Source organism: Cyprinus carpio, chromosome A2, assembly GCF_018340385.1.
Source record: "Cyprinus carpio isolate SPL01 chromosome A2, ASM1834038v1, whole genome shotgun sequence".
Taxonomy (NCBI): Eukaryota; Metazoa; Chordata; class Actinopteri; order Cypriniformes; family Cyprinidae; genus Cyprinus; species Cyprinus carpio.
In genome coordinates, this window is record NC_056573.1 from 23,329,186 (window position 1) to 23,349,533 (window position 20,348).

A 20,348-nucleotide genomic window follows, 5' to 3' on the forward strand; every position below is an offset into this window, starting at 1 on the left:
TATCTGTATTTAACCTTTATATTTAGTCACTTAGCAGACGCTTTTATCGATAGCGTCTTACAAATGAGGAACCTGAGATAATATGTATGTATTATGTATATATATATATATATATATATATATATATATATATATATATATATATATATATATATATATATATATATAGTAGCACGTTGTTATATAGATTTACAGGAGACATACAGTGGCCCAAAAAGTTTTTGGACACTTTCTTAAGCATAACTTAAAATATATGAATGTATTTGCATTATACTAGCAGAATATTAAACCGAGTTGACTTTAATTTAATGAAATGTAGCACAAACTCATTTTACAAATAGAATTTGATAACACAGTTATGCCAAATTTACACTGCAAAGGTGGAACAGAAGCGGTTCTGAAGTGGCATTTAGGTTGTCTTTACACAGACTGTTTAATACTGCTCAGAAGTGGCTTAAATGCATTTACGCTGTACTGTATACTTTGATGCTGAGGTGGTTTTGAGCAGGCATAATTTAGCCTTGCTTTGATGCAGCATTGTGTCTTTGCACTGAATTTTGAGCAGACACAGAGCAGCCTTAACATGGCTGTGTAAAGATGCCTTAAGTTTGATATTTTGTTATATAATGCAATAAAAATTATACATTTTAACTGTTGGTTATCTGGGAGGCAATGCACTTGATACCACAGTAACTGTAGGCTGGTTTGGCACATTCAGTCATGTTTTACATCTTTATCGTCATGTAACACACAACAGGCAATAGGAGCATTGTACAAAGTTACATTATTCTTGAGAAATGTTTTATATAAAATGGACAATAAAGAACAAACCACTGAAGTGTAGTACAAAGTAAAACAAACAATCTTCACCCTGCAGGTCCTTCCCGACTGGACATGGACACAGACGTAGGAAGTTGGATTGTGAGTAGTGAATTGAAACAATGCTGGACAGAATCCATAGGTATGTTCTGGGTGCTTATGCAGTTCAGTCCGTGTGTGGGAAAAATTATACACTACTTCTCAAACCCTGTTAACTGACTGTGATTGTAGTGATCCCCCTGCTGTTTTTGCCTTGTTTTCCCTTAAAGCTACTAATGCTGTGTTTAGTTGAGGTGTTAATGAGGCCAGCAGGGGGTGTTCATTCTGTAATTTGCATGGATTCTCATGCCCCAGGATAGAAATTATAAGACTTCATTGTGAGGTGGCGACGTCCTTTATATGAGACATTAAAGCGAGGTTGCTGCGGTCAGTAAAAATCCCAAGGTGTCTCTTGAAAAGAGTGGCCAAATTTGCCTGCTGGCATGCGCAGCTTCCTCAACATTGGCTCCTGTCCACTGATAGCTGGTGTGTGGTGGGCTTTCTGGTGCATTATGGCTGCATCTGGTGCATTGAAAGGATCTGATCTCACACTGCTCTGTTTAGGAAATAAAGGTGACGTTAACCTCAGTGAGCGTTTGTGCGCTAAATCTAAAGGCTTGATTTTATTGAATATTTGCATCCTTTGCCTGTTGTCTTCACAGTTGTTTTGCTTATTTAATGATCCTTGTAAGAGAGAGCTCTGCTTATGAAAATATTTTGAAACATTTGATATTTGTTGATTAATGCATCTCTTTAGAATAGTTAATAAGCCGCATTTCTGTGCTATTATTGTCATTCTGTAAATATGCGTATGCAAAAATTCAATTCAATTCTTCTATAGTGCTTTTTATGATACAAATCATTGCAAAGCAACTTTACAGAAAATTAAGTTTCTACAATATTTGGGAGTAGCTCATCAGTGGTGACTGTCAGTTTATGTGCATACGGCAGAAATGTTCAGAAAAATCAATAAAAGACGTAAACAAACAGACGATTAACACTATTAACAGCAATTATGCAATCAAACTTAAAAACAAAACATTTGAACAGTCGTTGATATAAGCATAAGGAAATTAGCTAAGCTAAGTATGTTAAAGTTAAAACATGTTTCTGAAATGAAACATTAAAGAGATAATTCAATGGTTACCACCATTCTTCAAAATATCTTCTTTTTCTTCCACACATACACTTTTAGTTGATCCATGACTTTTTAAAGTAAATGTAATGATAGGAAAATAAATAAAGGGATTATTAACTTGATAAAACAAATACATTAATCTTTAACTGAATTTAGTCATAACCTTTACTTACTTTTACTTTTTCCTTTATTATTTTCTTTATTTCTATCTATCTATCTATCTATCTATCTATCTATCTATCTATCTATCTATCTATCTATCTATCTGTATGTATATATATATTTTACTTTCATTCATATCCTTCATTTATTCATTCATTTTTATTCATTCATTCATTCATTTTTTTCTTTATTTTTAACTATATATATATATATATATATATATATATATATATATATATATATATATATATATATATATATATATATATATATCATATAATTTTTCTACTTTAATTTGTATTCATTCATTCATTTTTTATGGTTATTTCTTTATTTAAGATTTTTGCCTTGGGTCTTCATATTGATATGCAATTGCTAAAATTGGGATTGCTCAATTGTTGCATGTTAATGTTAAAAAAGACTTTAAGCGCAGACTACGTGATTGTATGTTAATGCTGATGATAGTCCTTAAGACTTTCCACAAAGGTGCATTGCAGGACAGAGATGGTACTGTTGCGTCAATGCCGATCGCAACCAGCAGGTGGCAGTCTAGCAGTTTAATCACGCTCACAAGTATGCAATGTTGTTGCCAAGTGGTTGGATACCTTAAATGCTAGGCAGCTATTTGATATAATTATATATATATTACTTTTTTGGTATGTGTTGGCGCAAAAAGAGTTTCTCCACTAACACATGCACAAACAGTTGATTTACACGGATGAAACTGAGTGGCTTTGATAAACCATTTGATAAACACCTGACACGAGTGCAAGTGCAACTATAGCATTTGACTTAAAACTAAATTAAATTTAGTTAAAAATTAAACATAATTTAAGCAAATCGTATCAGTTGAGTAAATCAATGTAGGCTTACTTGTTGTGCTAAAGTGCATTGAACCCATCAAACATTTCTAGAGTCAGACTGCATTTTGGAGTGATGCTGTTGGAAACCTCACACCCAGGTGCAAAAGCTGTGTGTTGCTCAAGAGTTAAGACACAAATTAAACAAAGACAAGACAAGGCAAGAGAGTGAATAGGGTGTGGCTGCATGGGCGTCTGTACAGTCTGATAAATGTGTCAGGATAAGGGGATTTTTATGCGGTCACGTCTAGATATTCAAATGCACATTGGTCAGCTATGTGTATTTTTGGAGTTGGTCGTGGCACTTGGCTTGCTGCGTAACTGACCATGATACTGGAGTCTTACATTTCTGGATGGATCAGCTCATTTGCCTTCATAAAATGCTCAAAAAAAAGATTAACACCGAGATATTGTGCGATTATGAACAGTTATGAATAATTCGAAAACAGTATTACCACCTCAATCAAACTGAAGTGAAGACAAGATAAACCTGTCCAAAGGCTCAGTCTGCAAATCAAAGAAATATCATTTATGGCTTGACAGTCCCCTCAAGCTGTCATTGTTCACAACTCTGTTATTGTTTCACTTTCCCATCATGGGAAAAAGTAAGCTTGTTTAGTGCAGTGTTCTCATTTGCAATGCATTATTTCTCTAACCAATTATTACTTAGTTTTTGTACTGTCAGGGTGTCAGTGTGAAGTACCTCTAAAAGTGCATTTTTGCGAGAAATCATCAACAAAAGTAGAATAAGTCTGTGCACATATATTCAAAGCTCTGATGTATTCATTACGACTCATTTATAATTCATAATTCATAATGATTTCTCTCCAGTTTTAAATGATTGCTTCATTAATTATGGCCTGCCTTTGGAGAAATCGGTATAAGGTTATTTATTTGTTTTATGCATATGACTATGATGCAAATTGTGGCTGTGAACTATTTCCAGACGTAATGGTGAAAGCATCTGAGGTGGAATTTAATATTGCTAATAAAGTCTAAATATAGGCCTTTGAGTGCATCAGCATTTCTATGCAGGGGTCAGCGGCCCACTAATGAAGGAATGTGCCAGCAGGCAGCTTTTTCCCTCTTATTACGAATGCTCCTAAGTGCTTTAATGTGTTTTTTAATGTGCTTTTCATTTTAAATGTCACCAAATTTGCACTAGCATGGTAGAGATTTTATGCAAGGTCTCAGATGTCGATGCAATGCAATGGTCCAAATGTTTTAGCAAAGCATATGCAGAAAAAAAATTAAATTTGATAAAACATGACAAAGACAAACCTGATTGGAGTTATTTATTTTTGTCTGAAAGTCCTGTCAAAATAGCAGCTTATTTGGGCCAAGAACCAACAGTTTAGACAGGAAAGGTTGTCTGACCATCCACAGCTGGTTTATTTTAAGTGACATAAAAAGAGTAAAAAGTAAGAGAAAAAGTAAGTCTGTTGTTACTTAAACCTACTTAAAGCTAAAATAAAGACATGTAAAAATAGCAAAAGACAGAGAGAGCCAGTGGTAGTTAAATTTCACGTTATTTTGTGTAAGCAGCGGTCAGTTTCACAACCCTGGAAATAAGAAACAAATTAACTTTGGCGACCAGGCGACCATCCCAGTTAGCTTCAACTCAGAAACCATCTGTGAATTTCCACAAATAATCAATCATCCATCAGGCGAAATCAAAGAGATAGCAGTCACGCACCGGACTGCATCGCTTCCCCACACCTCTCTCTCTCTCTCTCTCTCTCTCTCTCTCTCTCTCTCTCTCAAATCCTTCTTTTGCTGAATCTGTGGCCTTCGATCCATGTGAAATGGTTCTCCTTGCAGAAACACAGAGTCCTGATTTTGTTCATTTGTCAGCTTTGTCAATAGTGAGGCTGTCCGTCCTTGTGACTGACGGGCCGTCCGGGTGCATCACTCGACTTGATTCTGCAAGTAAGCAATAATATCAGACAGATCTCACAGCTAAATCCAAACTCAGCATTCAGTTCAGAATCAATCTGATTTGCAACAGAAATGCTAGAGATCCTTTTATTAGTATAATGATCATAAAAATAAACAGCATAGTTTTTTTTTTCTTTTTTCTCACACGATTGGCCAAAATACTGAGAGCTGTTTGCACTACTAAAATAATAAGTATCTAGAATCAACACACACACAAAAAGGAAACTGATGTTTTTTTAATATGGGAGATAAAGGTTAAATCGACAACTGTGGCAGATCTTGTTTGATAAGAGATCATAGATAAGTAGAGATCATAGATAACACAGAACAAAATGTAGTTGGACACTAAAAAGATAACATCAAACCAAATGTGTTAATTTAAGACACAATTTAAGCCAAACGTTTCACAAAAAGAAGTTTCAAATTATAAACCTAAATAAAAAAATAAATAAAAAAATTAAATAAGATAAAACGCATTGGGATGCATTGTGGTTTGATATTTTTCTTAAGTAATAATATTCAGACATTTTAAGTGTGATCTATACTCATTATTTGGATTGGTTTTAGCGAAGAAACTAATACAGTTAAAATGCATACTGTCAGTCATGAACACATGAAACATGTAACAGGTATACGATTTCTGCATTTTAAAAAGGCATGGCATAGTTTATTATTAACATAAATCTGTTCATTGTGAAAACAATGACATATTATTACTATTACCTGTTTCATTTTTGTATGACGAACAAATATGCATCACATCAAGTTTAACATCTTAAATCTTAAAATTTTATTTTATTTTTTCGAGCATGTACAGTAAATATCCTAAATACTTTTTAGGGCTGCTGCATGCTTGTCAAGTCATATTGTATATAAGCAATTCTAAATAAAAACCTGTTTTGAGGCAAGCATATTATTTAAAGAAGAACTGTAATTTATCACCCACAGTTTACACATTCATTTGCCAAAAACAACTCTTTCAGGATAAAAATACCTTTTCTTTCTGACCAATAACAATAGATATCTATTTTATTCTGTGTATACTTTAAAAGTACATTTTAAGATCACCCTATCAGGAAAAGGCTGCTCTTGAGCTGTTTGTTTTTTAATTTTGTTGAGTTATGGTTTGTTGGACATTGTTTTTTGCATTGGTTTGTTGTGTTGGATTGAGTTCTTCAGATCAGCATATTGGTTTCTAGGTTTTTTAAAGTATATTTAGATGGAATCTTTTCTTGGTGGAACTTTAAAAGGTTCTTCTGTGACATCAGGTTGTCAAACCCTTTTGGTTCAGAGACATTTTTATGTTGGATGGAAGTGTTAAATCTATATGTAACCTTACACTGTACTTTTGGAAATGTGTGTAGAACTCATTGCCCTCGGGCGTGGATTCTAACATAGAGATTTAACTCATTGCATCATCTGCTCACACAGGTGATGTCAGTGCGTTATTAAACCCACAGTGTGATGAAGGCCTGGGTGTCTCATCGTGTGGGTTGCACAAATGACTGTCTTTAGCTCAGCTATTTTGTGGCCTGTTGTTTTCACTTCTCTCCGTCTCTTACCCCCTCTGCACAGACAGCGAGTAATGCGACCAATCTAGATCACTTCCACTATTTTTGAAACCGGATAAGTAACATCATTTGAACCGTTTTTGGCATGTTCTAGAAAGATAAGCAAATGACCTCATTCCATTTCCATTTGCAGATCAGCCATTCAACCCTGTTACCTAAGTTATTGTGAGAACAGTTAATCAAACAAATGTTTTTTCTTTAATTTATGGAAAATATAAATTTATCAATAACTATCAACCAACATTTGGTCACAAACTACTTCTATATCAATCTCAACTTAAAAAAAAAAAAAACAAAAATAACAAAAACTGAATATTATTGCTATTACATTTTTAATATTTAATTAGAAAAAAACAAAACAGAATTTCAAAAAAATCAAACCTCATTTGCTAGAAAATAAAATCAGACAGATTAGGGGTTTAATCTGTATTTAGAAAAGCCCCAAACAGGGTTGGTAACAGGGTTGCAAATAATGCAAACCTCATATAAAATAAATCAAAAGAATAAAATAATAAGTAAAATATTATATTATAAATTTTCAAATAATCTTACAAATATAAATTATAAAATATTATTAAATAATTTTATTGTACTCAAATATATCAATTTTTTTAAATAATATAAATAATATATATAGCTAATATTTAAATTTTATGCTAAAATAAAAACAAACATTCACCAGTCCCTTTTTCTCTCTCATTTGGTCTCTCCATCCTTCCTTTACTATTGATAATAATATGATATAAATATATACATTTATATAAACAAATTAGAAATAATGTTCTGTAATAAACCATTATTTTTTATGGTAAATCATATGTATATTTTATGTATATATAAGTGTAATATATCTGTGTGAGGTATTTCATATTTAAATTTTACAATAACACAAAAATAAACTATCTTTCTGTTTCAGTCTCTCCATCCGTCCTTCCTTCCTTCAACTACTCCCCTCCTTTCTTCAGGGGCAGTGACTCAGGTCTCTGGAGTTTGTTTTTCCCAATTTCTTCTTCTCCCAACCCTCCCTTTTCTCTCTCTCTCGCTCTCGTCTTTTAGCACGTGAATCCTATAAGCAGATAATGACATCCCAATAGAAGGCATTTGTTGCTCGGCCTGGGCGTGGCCCTCTGCTGTTTTCAGGCGCTGTCATGTGATTGGCTCAATGAGGGTATAATTATGTCCAGTGCATGAGAGAATTCACTTTCTCCCTCTCTCTCTCTCTCGCTCTTGTTTTTAGTGGGGTGATGTTGTATCTTGTGGTTGTTAGGCTACAAATGGCAATTCCCGTGGTGTATAGTGAATAATGTAGTGACCTTGTTTGTTTACATTGATCAAAAAAGGTGATCTGCAGTTCACAACACATGAATGAAAATGTAAACACGCACAAGCAGGCCGTTCCTCATGCTGGGTGACTGTTGTAAGCAGAGCTTCTCTTCTATAAACACACGGCACGGCTGCGTGTGTGGAAGCGTTTGGCACTTTTTTGGAAAACGGATGGCAGCCTTGTGCCAATAGCATTTGGGGAAAGAACGGAAAGGAAAGTTTTGTTTGTATTATAGAAAATTCAGTGATTTCTTACAGATCTCTGTCTTTATGTGAGACATTATGACATTTTACTTTTTTTCTATCTATCTATCTATCTATCTATCTATCTATCTATCTATCTATCTATCTATCTATCTATCTATCGTTCTATCTATCGTTCTATCGTTCTATCTATCGTTCTATCGTTCTATCTATCTATCGTTCTATCGTTCTATCTATCTATCGTTCTATCTATTGTTCTATCTATCGTTCTAATTATCTATTGTTCCATCTATCGTTCTATCATTCCATCTATCGTTCTATAGTTCTATCTATCTATCTATCTATCTATCTATCTATCTATCTATCTATCTATCTATCTATCTATCTATCTATCTATCTATCTATCTATCTATCTATCTATCTATCTTCTATCTATCTATCTATCTATCTATCTATCTATCTATCTATCTATCTATCTATCTATCTATCTATCTATCTATCTATCGTTCTATCTATCTGCCATTCTGTCTATCTATCTTTCTGTCATTCTATCTATCGTTTTATCTGTTGTTCTATCTATCATTCTATCATTCTATCTATATATCTATTGTTCTATTGTTCTATCTATCGTTCTATCTATCTATCATTCTATCGTTCTATCTATCTATCTATCTATCTATCTATCTATCTATCTATCTATCTATCTATCTATCTATCTATCTATCTATCGTCCTATCGTTCTATCTTTCTATCGTTCTATCTGTCATTCTATCATTTTATCTATCATTCTATCTGTCGTTCTATTGTTCTATCTATAGTTCTATCTATTGTTCTATCGTTCTATCATTCTATCTACCGTTCTATCATTCTATCTATCGTTCTATCATTTTATCTAACATTCTATTCTATTCTATCTGTTGTTCTGTCATTCTGTCTGTCGTTCTATTTATCTATTGTTCTGTCTATCCATCTAAAAGTGTATTGATGGTATAGTGTTTGAAGACCTCTGAAGAAGAGAAACGCCAGCTCCTGTGAACATGTCTAGATTGATCTGACCAGCAGTCCATCAGTGTATCTGACATTCAGTGTGTCCGCCTTTCGTCTTATTGGCTGAGCTCAAATGACATCATGATGAGCTGAGGGCATCATGATTTTAAGAATGAAGAGAGCTTGGCATTAACAGACGTGTGCCACGTGTGAATGTACCATTCATTAACTTGCTAGGAGTGATCGTCTGGGAACAAGAGAGCATGAACAATACGATTATGTCAGAATGAAAAAATGTGTATCCTCAAGACAGCTTAGTCGTGTCTGGAATCTTTCTCTCATTCTCTGCCTCTCTCAGTTTCCCTCTCCCTCAGAGTCTAATCCTTTTTTCTATTTACACAGGATTAAATTCATAATCAAATGCATCCTAACAGCTGAGATGAGTCAGACAGCCATCTGGAGCTTTGAAGTTTTTGTGTGCTATGATAATTAGAGCATTTCTCCAAACTAATTGGACAGAAACATTCTTTTAATACAATTGCGTTTTATTTATTGCCACCGGTAGGATTTTATGCATTCAGTACTGTTTATCAACATAGTATAGAACATCACAATATGTTCTCTAAACACCCATCATGTTTTGTGAATGCTGTGTTGACATATTTCATATTGAAATTGGAAGCTCAGTGGGTCATTTGACATTGAGGGGGATCCGGAATACTGTAAGAGTTATACAAAATTATTTTTCACATTTTAGATTAAATTTAAATTCTTAATTAATTTTAATTGTTTTAAATATAATATTATATATTATAATTATATTATTATATAATTATATATAATTGTAATGGTATTGTAATATAAATTATTTATGTGTGTGTGTGTGTTTTTTTTTTTTTTTTATATATATATATATATACTGTATATACATACATAATACATATTATTTTCTATTATATAATTATATTATTACATAAAATATTGAACACATTGATTATATATTATATAAAGCATTACACTTTTTGTTTTTACTGATTAAAAAAAAGATAGAAAAATAGAAATAGTCCATTAAATTATTGGCCTGACGTACAGTAATGTGTTTTTTCTTTATACAACTTTCCATTAGTTTTTGTCCATCACGTACAAGTTTTGTGACTCACACTGCAGATCCTTGTCTCTTCACATGATGTGGGTCAAGTTACAAATCTTATGTACCTCCTTTGGCATTGCCAGAGAAAGTAATATTTTCTGGTTCGGACATCAACACCTCATAGAAGAGTCTTTGAGTTGTCATTTTGTAATTATAATTATTCCAAATGTATTATAATGTCACACTGAGGGCAACCTTGATTTGCTACTTACCATCATTAGACTGTAAAATAAAAGTATGGAGACATTCTCATTCAAGAGAGCATTTTATTCGTCAAAATTTGCATAATAGCCAAACTGAATTGTCTGAAGCCATTAATCCAGTCTTCAGTGTCACATGATCCTCCAGAAATCATTCTTAAATGCTGATTTGATGCTCAAGAAACAATTATTATTACTATTATTATTAATGTTAAAAAACAGTTCAAACTGCTTAATCATTTTTTTGAAACTGTGATAAAAAAAATTCAGGAATCTTTAATAAAAAGTTAAAAAGAATGGCATTTATTTGCAATAGAAATGTTTTGTTACATTAAAAATGTCTTAATTGTCACTTGCTAAATTAAAAATCTTACTCACCCCAAACCTTTTAACAGTAGTGTATTTTGTCAACTTGATAGTACACTAGCATATCCATGACCTCAAAACTCACAGACATGGACTAAATGGACCATAAAACTCCAATTATGAAGTCATCTGGTCTTTAACTGCATTTTAATTGCATTTGAGTGATGACTAACCAACATGAGGACAAGAAAATGGCCTTGTTTCTTGATAGTCGTCGCTCTAGGTATCATCACCGAGACGTCAATAACTGCTTTGAATAATAATGCTTCTGTTCGTGCAATTCCCTGGGAAATGGATGAAATAATAAGAGGTGCATTATGCAGTTTCCTCATGTTGTAAAAGAGACGAGATGCTCATTGGCTGATCAGCATCTGCTGACCTCACTTTCACAGTAGATGATTTGTACAGTATGTTCTTACCCTGCGTTTTCTTTCCCTTTTTTTCCCTGTCTGGCTTGTCTGCTTTCCTCTATCTCTCCTTTCTCCATCAGCTGAGGCAGAGCGCAGCAGGAATGCACCAGCTGTGAGCCGTACTGCAGTGCCAGGGGACTGTAAATAGGGACGGACTGAAAGTGCTTCCTGTCGGCAGACAGCAGAGAGGACATACGGGACTGGATCTGAGCGGCTCAGAGTCAGGTAGGACTGCAGACTGTCTGTGTGCTATTACTCAGAGGGCTAGACGAGGACTTCCTGTCCACTGGTGGCTTGGGAATGATACTGGAATGGGTATTTCTCAATCTACGGATGTTTGGCGTCCTGATATTCAGCGAGGTGCCAGGTTAGAAGTGAGCTGGGAAAGGTTTGAAATGAGGCATTGTATGTTGAACACGCTTTCTTTTTCTCTGTGGTTCATTTCTTCAAGTGCTCTCGTTTTTCATTCCTTTGCCTTTTTTTTTTTGCATCACTTTAAAGGCTTTTTGGTTCAGGTATGGTTTGCTTTGGGAAGTTATTGGTGTGTTGGTTCCAGGTACCATCCCTATGTTTCACCAACAGATGAATGGTTCTTTAGAAAACCACAGATTGCTTCTCTTTGCAAGTTCATTGGAAACTTTGGAACATAAAAAGTTATTCTATTACATTACAAGAATTTGCAAAAATCCTCTTATCGGACTATACTTAAGGGGTTTTCCTGTGGAGGTTTTACTTTTGATATTCTTTTTCATTGGAGTTTCTTGGATTTTATTAAAACTTAAATACATTTTTCTGTGGCATGATGGCAGTCTTTTAAAAGGTCATCTTATAGCATAATTCCAACTTGGAAAGGTTCTCCTTTAACATAATTGGAGCTTAAAAAGATTCTTGTATGACATAATAGGGACATATGGTCAGCATGAAATTCAAGTACATCCTATTTACTTTATTAAAAAGTAATTTAAAGGGATAGTTCACCCAAAAATGAAAATTCTGTCAGCATTTACTCAACCTCATGTCATTCTTTCTTTTGTCTGTGCATGGAATACAGAAGATATCGTAAAGAATGTCTCAGTGTTTTGTTTTTTAAAGTTTTTTAGACCCCAACGTTCTTCAAAATATCTTTGAGTTTTGCTCAAAAGAAGAAAGAACATCATAAAAGTTTGGAATGACATGAGGGTGAGTAAATTATGATTTTTTTTTTGTTTTTTGTTTTATTAATGGGTGAACTGTTTTCAATGCATTAACATACAATAGAACTTCAAGCTGTGTAGTTAGTATTATTAATTATGTACTATTATGGTTTTTATTAATATTTTGAATTATGTTTTTATATTTACATTTTTTCATTTTAATTTTAGTTTATTTTTTTGTATTTTGGTATGTTCTTTCATCATTTATATGTGTTTTGTTTTTTAAAAATATTTCTGAATAGGTTTAATTTATTTTTATTTTTGTTAGTAATTTTAGTACTTCAGATTTTTGTTTAGTTTTTCATCTAATATTTATATTTTGTATTATTTTAGATTTATTCAATGAACAGTTTTTTAACAGTTTTAGTTAACAAAACTGCACTGAAGTAATAAAGTTCATGGCAATAACTAGGGCTGGGCGTTATGACGGTATATATCGTTAGATTCGTTACCGTGAAATAAAGTGTCTATCATTAAAGATTTTGCTATATTGTGTATTCCGCGGTATGCAAATATATTTGCGTAACATAGGACTGCTTAACAGTTATACACTTTTGAGTGCTAAGGAAACATGCATGAATGAGAAAATAAAGAGTGGGACGCACTTGGAAGAGTTATTAAGTGCAATAAGCAGTGAAAAAGAACTATTTTTTTGAATGCGCCCCTCAGACAGCATGTGATTGCAAATTTGGGATGTGCATTATGTTTAATAAAATTAAGTGCAATAAGCAGTGAAAAAGAACTCAATGCAGTGCTCACGCCAAAGTTCGTGAACTGAAATCCCCTCAGCATGCTATCATGAAAACAGATCTCTTTCGTGTTTTATTGTGCTTGAATGATCAAATACACACACAGTTATGTTATGCCTATCGTGTGGAGTATTCAAGTAAACACAGCCGGGTATATGTTCAATAAATGTAAACAGTTGGGTGAAAACTGGATGTGTTTCAGTATATTGGATCCGTGCAGTCTGTCTTAAAGGGACAGCAGCCTTATTTACCTGCAGCTGTCTGTCATTATTAATGTTAATCATGTTTGATTGATACAGTGAAGACTATGCAGTGTTTTATTTATACACTTTATTCAGTTTCTGTAATATTTCTTACTACATGTTAAATAAACCTAGCCCACTGTAGCTGAATAAATTAAAAGTTTCTTTGATTTTTATTTGTTCTGTTGTGCTTGTAATTTGTTTCTTTTTCTTAATTTTAATAACAAAAATAAAATAAAAAAAGATGTATTAAGGTACATATCATTATCGTGAAATAAAATTTCTCATACCGTGAGAAATCATTTCATATCATTTCTCGTAAGATTCTGGTCATTTCGCCCACCAAAAAAAAACATTGATTACCATTGCTATTACCATTGGAATAGAATGTTCCAAGTTATAATATCCCAAAAAGAAAAAAAGAAAAATACCCCCACAATATACACAAAAAACTCACACACACATGGCCCCACTCCACTCATATCAAAAACCCCCCATATTTGATATAAAAACATCTATATGATTTTTTCACATAAAATTATTCTTTCACACTCAAAAATTCTTGATGGCCTGAAAAAGTTTTTTTTTCTGTCATTGTGAGAACTCATAAAGGTTCTTCAATTGCTTTTGACCATTTATGTTTTATATGTACAAATATACTAGTTTTAAATCTGTTTCCCACTCTTTCTAATTATTTAGTGTAAATAACACTCAATGGGGTTGCATTAGTGAGATGTGTGAGTGTTTTTGTACCAGGTGAGTGATTTTAGAAGAGGAACTCTACCATCGGCTCAGTCATGTGGAACGGCTGAGATAAAACACCTGGCATAAGTGAACTACAGACCTCAAGTTACCTCTCAAACACACACACACACACACACACACACACACACACACACACACAATGCGTGCATGCACAGTAATTCACATGCAAACACAAGTACCTGCTCTCACACATGCATACAGTGACCCACATTAAAGAAATGTCATTTTTCAAGCAAAACATTACACAAAAGGATGTCTGTTACAGTAGGTTTTAAATAATAATACTATAGATGCAATGTTTTAACATTATTTGTTTGTAGATTCCACTTGGTTTAAAAACTTTTCAACTTTTCAAGTGTGACTCACTTGTTAAAAACTTTTTTTAAAGTGTGACTCATATGTTAAAAGAGTTTTTCGGGGCTTCTGTTTAAAGCAGTTGCAACCCTCTTCCTGTGCAAGACGTTGTGCTATGTTATCTTTAGCAGTGTATGATGAAAGTTGTTTCCTCTTTTTGAAGCCTTGACTTTTAGGGGCGAGTATATTAGTAAGAGGATTATCGCTGTGTTTTTTCTGCGCTTAGGAGTTAGGAAAGTCTGTGAAACGAGTGTGGCAAACTTCTCAAAGTCTCTGAGGAGGGCAGTGGTGTTTTCTGGGAGAAAATGACACAGCTCTCTCTGTGGCTGGTACACCCAGATGCAAAAAAAGATAAAAGCAGGTTTCTATGGTGATAGAGAGAATGATCGCTGAACACACACTCACAGTTGCTTCAGTCTGTGCTTTATCATGTGATCACACATTTAAACCATAAACACACGCACGCATGCTTAAACATCTTAATGCAGTGTTTTGCATGCATGCTACTCTATGCTTGGTTGTGCACTGTGACACACACGTTAGTATCTGGCCCAGAATGCATTGCGGTGATCCACATTGGCTGGTGACCCATGTGTGAGTTCCTGTCTTTCATTCAGTGGAGATACAGCTCTCGCACTACACGCAGGTAAGAACTAACCCCACGCAAACATCCTCAAATATACACCTTTACTTTATATACTCTGTTTGCATCTATTGCTCCAAAATGATTTATAAGAGGGAATTTCTGAAAAATAGTGCTTGTTTCATAATGAATTTATGGGTGAATTATATATTGCTTTGGAAAAGCTATCAGTTTCACTCTGTGATGTAGTTTTTTGACCTTTTTTTAATTGCGAATTGTTTGCTTATGGCTGATTTACATTTTTATTTGCAGTGTTTTAAGTGCATACAATTGGAAAAGTTTTGTATTATTTTGAAAATGTGGTTTCAGTAGTTTGTTGATATGTATTCAGTATGTATATACTGTACACTGTAAAATAATCTTTTTTAAATTTATAAAAAAAACGGGTTGCAAGATCTTGACCGTAAAATTATTTTTCAGGCATTTTGGTCACTTTATGTTTTGCAGTTTGTAACCATAAAAATATTCTTTTAAATACTATAGATTTAGTAACTGTTATATTAAAATACATTGCAATTATTAATATATTTACATATATTACTATACAGTATTTTTCACTGTAAATTTATACTTTATGCATATTTACATAGTTTTCTCTTAAAATGACATTTTTACTTTGTGTATTCTAACATGCATGACCGCTTCCTCTTGTGTCTCTTTGTCTTGTGAACATTCAAGTTCTGGCATGCATTTACATGGCCTTTTACGTATAACTTTGTAAGTTTTCATTTGTTGGACTTTGCTGAAGTCTAGTAGCTACCGATCACTCTCTCTCTCCTCTGATGTTGCTCCACAACTTATTTGATTATATTCAAAGTTGGTTTGAAGAATAAGTGATGTAATCTGCTGCCAAACCCCACTGGCCGTGTAAAACACATCGGCGACTTTGCTTCCGAATGTATGTGAGATACAAAAGACGATTTGTTATAGGTGCATTAAGCTGTTTTTTAGGCACTCTTGAGAGGTGTTAATGAAAGTTTGACATGAGATTGTGGTTTTTGTTTATTGCGATACATCTGTAGCTGGTGATAATAATTGGCGGGAGGAGATTAACAGCCGTTCTGTTTAGTCATTGAGAGCTGTTGTCATTTTTTTTTCTGTTTCTCTCAGAGTAAACTGAAATGCTTCTTTCTCAACTAGCTTTGGGTCAAGTTAGACTTTTTTAGGTTTTGTAAGACCTTGTTTGAAAAGAGGACATTTGCAAACTTCTCACTCAGTGTTGCTTATGAACTTCCTGTTTTCTCGCTGTTTTAATTGTTTGAGCAAGTTAAGCTAGTTTAGTTTCCTAATTTAGCAGCTGAGCTGAGCTGAGGTACAGAGGACTAACTGGACTAAACTTTAACATCAAATACTACTAATAGAACTACACAAGTTTAAAGAATTACATATTTTATTAATTAATTTTTGTTATTTAACAAAGAATGTGTAACATTATATATATATGTGTGTGTGTGTGTGTGTGTGTGTGTGTGTGTGTCTGTGTGTGTCTCTGTGTCTGTGTCTGTGTATATGTGTATATATATATATATATATATATATATATATATATATATATATGTATACACACACACAAATAACATCATGCCTTTTACGTTACAATATTCTTTATATTCACTTATTTTTATAATATTTAAATAGTCTCTGGACTTTTTTGAATAATTACAGAGTCTCTGGACTTTTAACGTGACACATTAGTTGTAGCACCGAATTGTGTAATGAAGCATAAAATTGGAATGAATATGATACATTTTATAAATAAATAGTTAACTTAATGCATAACATTTAAAGAAAAAAATAGTACTTTAATGTATAATATCAACTCAAACAACTGGGTCAGCAGTATGATTTTATATATATATATATATATATATATATATATATATATATATATATATATGCATTTAGTGATTGTTGAATTGTGGACATTAGACTAGTTCATTTCGATAGGTAAATCATAACATCAAAATGATGTGTTGAAATATAAATGGATAAGACAGCACTAACAAGAAAACCTTTACTTTGACTGTTTTTGCTACTCAAAGAATTGGCTTTATGAAGAGGGATTTGCTATTACTTTTCTGAAAGAGAAAGTGATGAGAAGGTGATGAAGACATTGCAAATATGTAAATATAGTCTTCCCAGAAAGCCATGAAAAAGCATCAGTGTTGTTACCTACAGTATAAGGAGAAGGCCTCCAGAGATCAGTAGTCCTGGAGAACACTATGAGTTTTGCTGTCTTTGCATTTCAGTTTGCTACAGCTTTAGATTATTTCAAGCTAAATAATGAATCGGTGCCACAAAGAGTCGCTTCAAAATCCTTTAATAGTGCTTGCAAACCGATTATTGTATCATCAGAGGTAATTGCTAGAAAAGTGGTTCTAGCATCGTGATGTAGAGCAGTGCTTTAATTTGGGTCCTGTAGTAACTCAAGGCCTGGATGCCTTCAATAAATCAGTAAAGTAGGCCAGCACAATGCTGCTTTTATCAAGGGCATTTGAAACATCGCCGGTGACTTTCAGCAATGCAGCTAGACGCCGAGACCCAGCGCCGAACCCTCAAGTCACATTCACGTTATTCAGACGATAGCTGTGGTCTGTGAGCGTCATCTTAGCAAAATGCACAGAGAGAGACGGCATAATATTCCGAAAAGCAGGGATTTTACTGAATAATTTATTAGATCATTTAGCTTCGAGTAGCTCTGCTCAGATAATGTACTAAAATATAAAAGATGTGAGGGACCGTGCAAGAGAAAGGGTCTGGTTTGCAGGGTTTAAATGAGGCTTTTCGACGACGTGATGAACTGTAGAGGTGTCCAGACTTACTGAGTAACGAGAATATTCTCTAACCCAGCAAGAGTTCACATCCACCAGCCAGCACAATTTACGGCATCCTGACACATACCAGTGCTGAGACGAGAGAAAGAGAGAGAGAGGCATCGCTATGAAAGACTGGGGTTTTTTGTGCACTAAACAATTTCTGCCTCGTTCAGAGTGCGTATCTTTACTTTAGCTGGCACAGATTCAGGAGCTAGAAAAAGAGCCAAACGGAGGTATCATGCAGTGATCTTTGATAATGATGGTGCTGACAGCTATCTTTGTCACCTCATGGTTTTTATTTCCTGTTCAGAAGGCGAACTTCCTGTCTCCGCTCCATGTTCAGGTGTGACTTTCATATTTTGCATGATTCAAAATGGCCCCGTGAGCGCATAAGCCATGTGAGTTTCTCTGTGATCTCCAAATGGGTTTTGACACAAGCAGGGACTTTTTCTAATGCGGTGGGGTGAGCGAAGCCAGACCCAGAGGATGTGGTGATAGCTGTTGGTTGATTTTAAAATAAACAAAAAATATTTGTAAAAAATAGTGTCTGTTGGAAATATCGAAAATCAAAGTACCCTGTTGAGACAACTGAAGAACTAATGACTAGATTTGCCAAAGCTTGCCAGGGTAGTGACATCAAATTTTTGGTAGATAGAACTGCAGTTTCTGGTTTGTTTCAGTACTTCAGTACTTTTTTTGTCAGGATGCTGTCACCAAACTATCAACATGACTGACCAAAATATCTGGATCCTAACTTTGGATGGTCATATTCTTAATTTGGAGACAGGATCCTGAAACTTTTTGACAGGCAGAAATTCTGTTTACCAAGTTTATAAAACTTTTTTGCTATTTCATCACTATTCACTGATTATTTGTGAAGCTTTTATTTGAAATACTTTTTTCCATATTGTATGATTTATTACCCCACCACTTATTCATGGCATGTAAAAACAAAACAACAATAATAATGAGTATTATTATTATTATTATTATTTTTTTTTTTTTAAATATTTTTTTTTTTTTCCAGCAAGGGTGCATTAAATTGATCAAAAGCGATTTGTATCAAATGAATGCTGTCCTTTTGAACCTTCTGTTCATCCAAGAATCCTGAAAAAATGTTAAAATCACATCTGGCCAATCACTAAAATATTAGCAGCACAACTGTTTCCAACATTATTAATACTAATTAATGTTTCTTGAGCAGAAAATCAGCATATTAGAATGGTTTCTGAAGGATCATGCGACACTGAACACTGAAAATTCAGCTTTGCATCACAGGAATAAATTACATTTTAAAATATATTAAAATAGAAAACTGTTATTTTAAGGTGTAATGATATTTCATAATATTACTGGGTTTTTAATCAAATAAATGCAGAGACTTCTTTTAAAAATGCAAAAAAATATTACCGACCCTAAACTTTGAATGTTAATGTTGGTCAGAAGATCTCTCCTTGTTTAAATTGGGCTTTGAGCACCAGACTTTATGCTGTTAGTTAAATATTTGCCATGGTAAGAATACTTTACACCAGCATACCCGTCTCTCTTTCTGTAAACTATATACTGCTGATCCCAATGATTTTGACTTACTGTGTAAACAGCCACACCCAATCACTTTCATTCCTTTCTTTTCAACTTGTTCACTCAGACATGTTTAAGCTTAAATGGTGAAGCATTAAAAAAAGACCTGTGAGAGATGGCACGAGGGATTGAAGAAGAGAGAGAGGCACGTCGGTGTGGTTGGAGCCAGAAAATTTGATCTGAATGTGTGTGTTTGACGATCATGTGTGCATCTAGATGTCTGTTTGGTGAGTCAGAGGTCAAGAAAACTGTGAAGAGTTCTGATGTCTTGAAGTCAGAGCAACATAAATCAAGTCACTCCAGTCAGCCTGTGCTTTTTCTCACTTCTCTGTCCATTATAATGCATTGTTAGAATACATACACACAAACACAGAGTCCACATAAATATGAGCATTTGTTTTATTTATTAATTTCATTTACTGAGCTAGCATGCACATGTTTTTGTTTTTGCACACCAGTGCTGGGGAAGGTACTTCGAAACTGTCCAACTATCGAAACTGCCAAGCTGATTATAATAAATAGTAGTTAAGTCAAGCTGCTAGCTATAAAATATATATATATCAGTATAAATATACACTACAGGTCAGTAAGATTTTTTATTATTATTTTTAAAGAAATTACATGCATTAAATTGATCAAAAGTGATAGTAAAGAGAATTGTAATGTTACAAAATATTTCATAGAAATGTTGTTCTTTTGAACTTTCAGTCAGAAAAAGCATCACAATTTCATACTGTTTTTACTGTGTTTTTGATCAAATAAATGCAGCGTTGGTAACACAAGGGACTTCTTTCAAAAACATAAAAAAATATTACAGACATGAGGCGTTTCAACTGTA

The 20,348-nt window shown here is 33.7% G+C and overlaps 1 protein-coding gene across 3 annotated transcripts in view; it reads left to right on the plus strand.

Annotated features, from left to right (window-relative positions):
- The window catches only part of LOC109057239 (muscleblind-like protein 1), a 64,845-nt gene that overhangs the window by 210 nt on the left and 44,287 nt on the right, over window positions 1–20,348 (plus strand). Inside the window, exons 2-3 of one of the 3 annotated variants that reach the window (XM_042711183.1) lie at window positions 878–961; window positions 11,248–11,392. The gene's annotated coding sequence lies outside the window, so the exon portion shown is untranslated. Of the gene's footprint in view, window positions 1–877; window positions 962–11,247; window positions 11,393–12,280; window positions 12,347–14,967; window positions 15,117–20,348 lie in introns of those variants that run through there. The other 2 variants (XM_042711190.1, XM_042711179.1) reach the window with 2 other exon arrangements.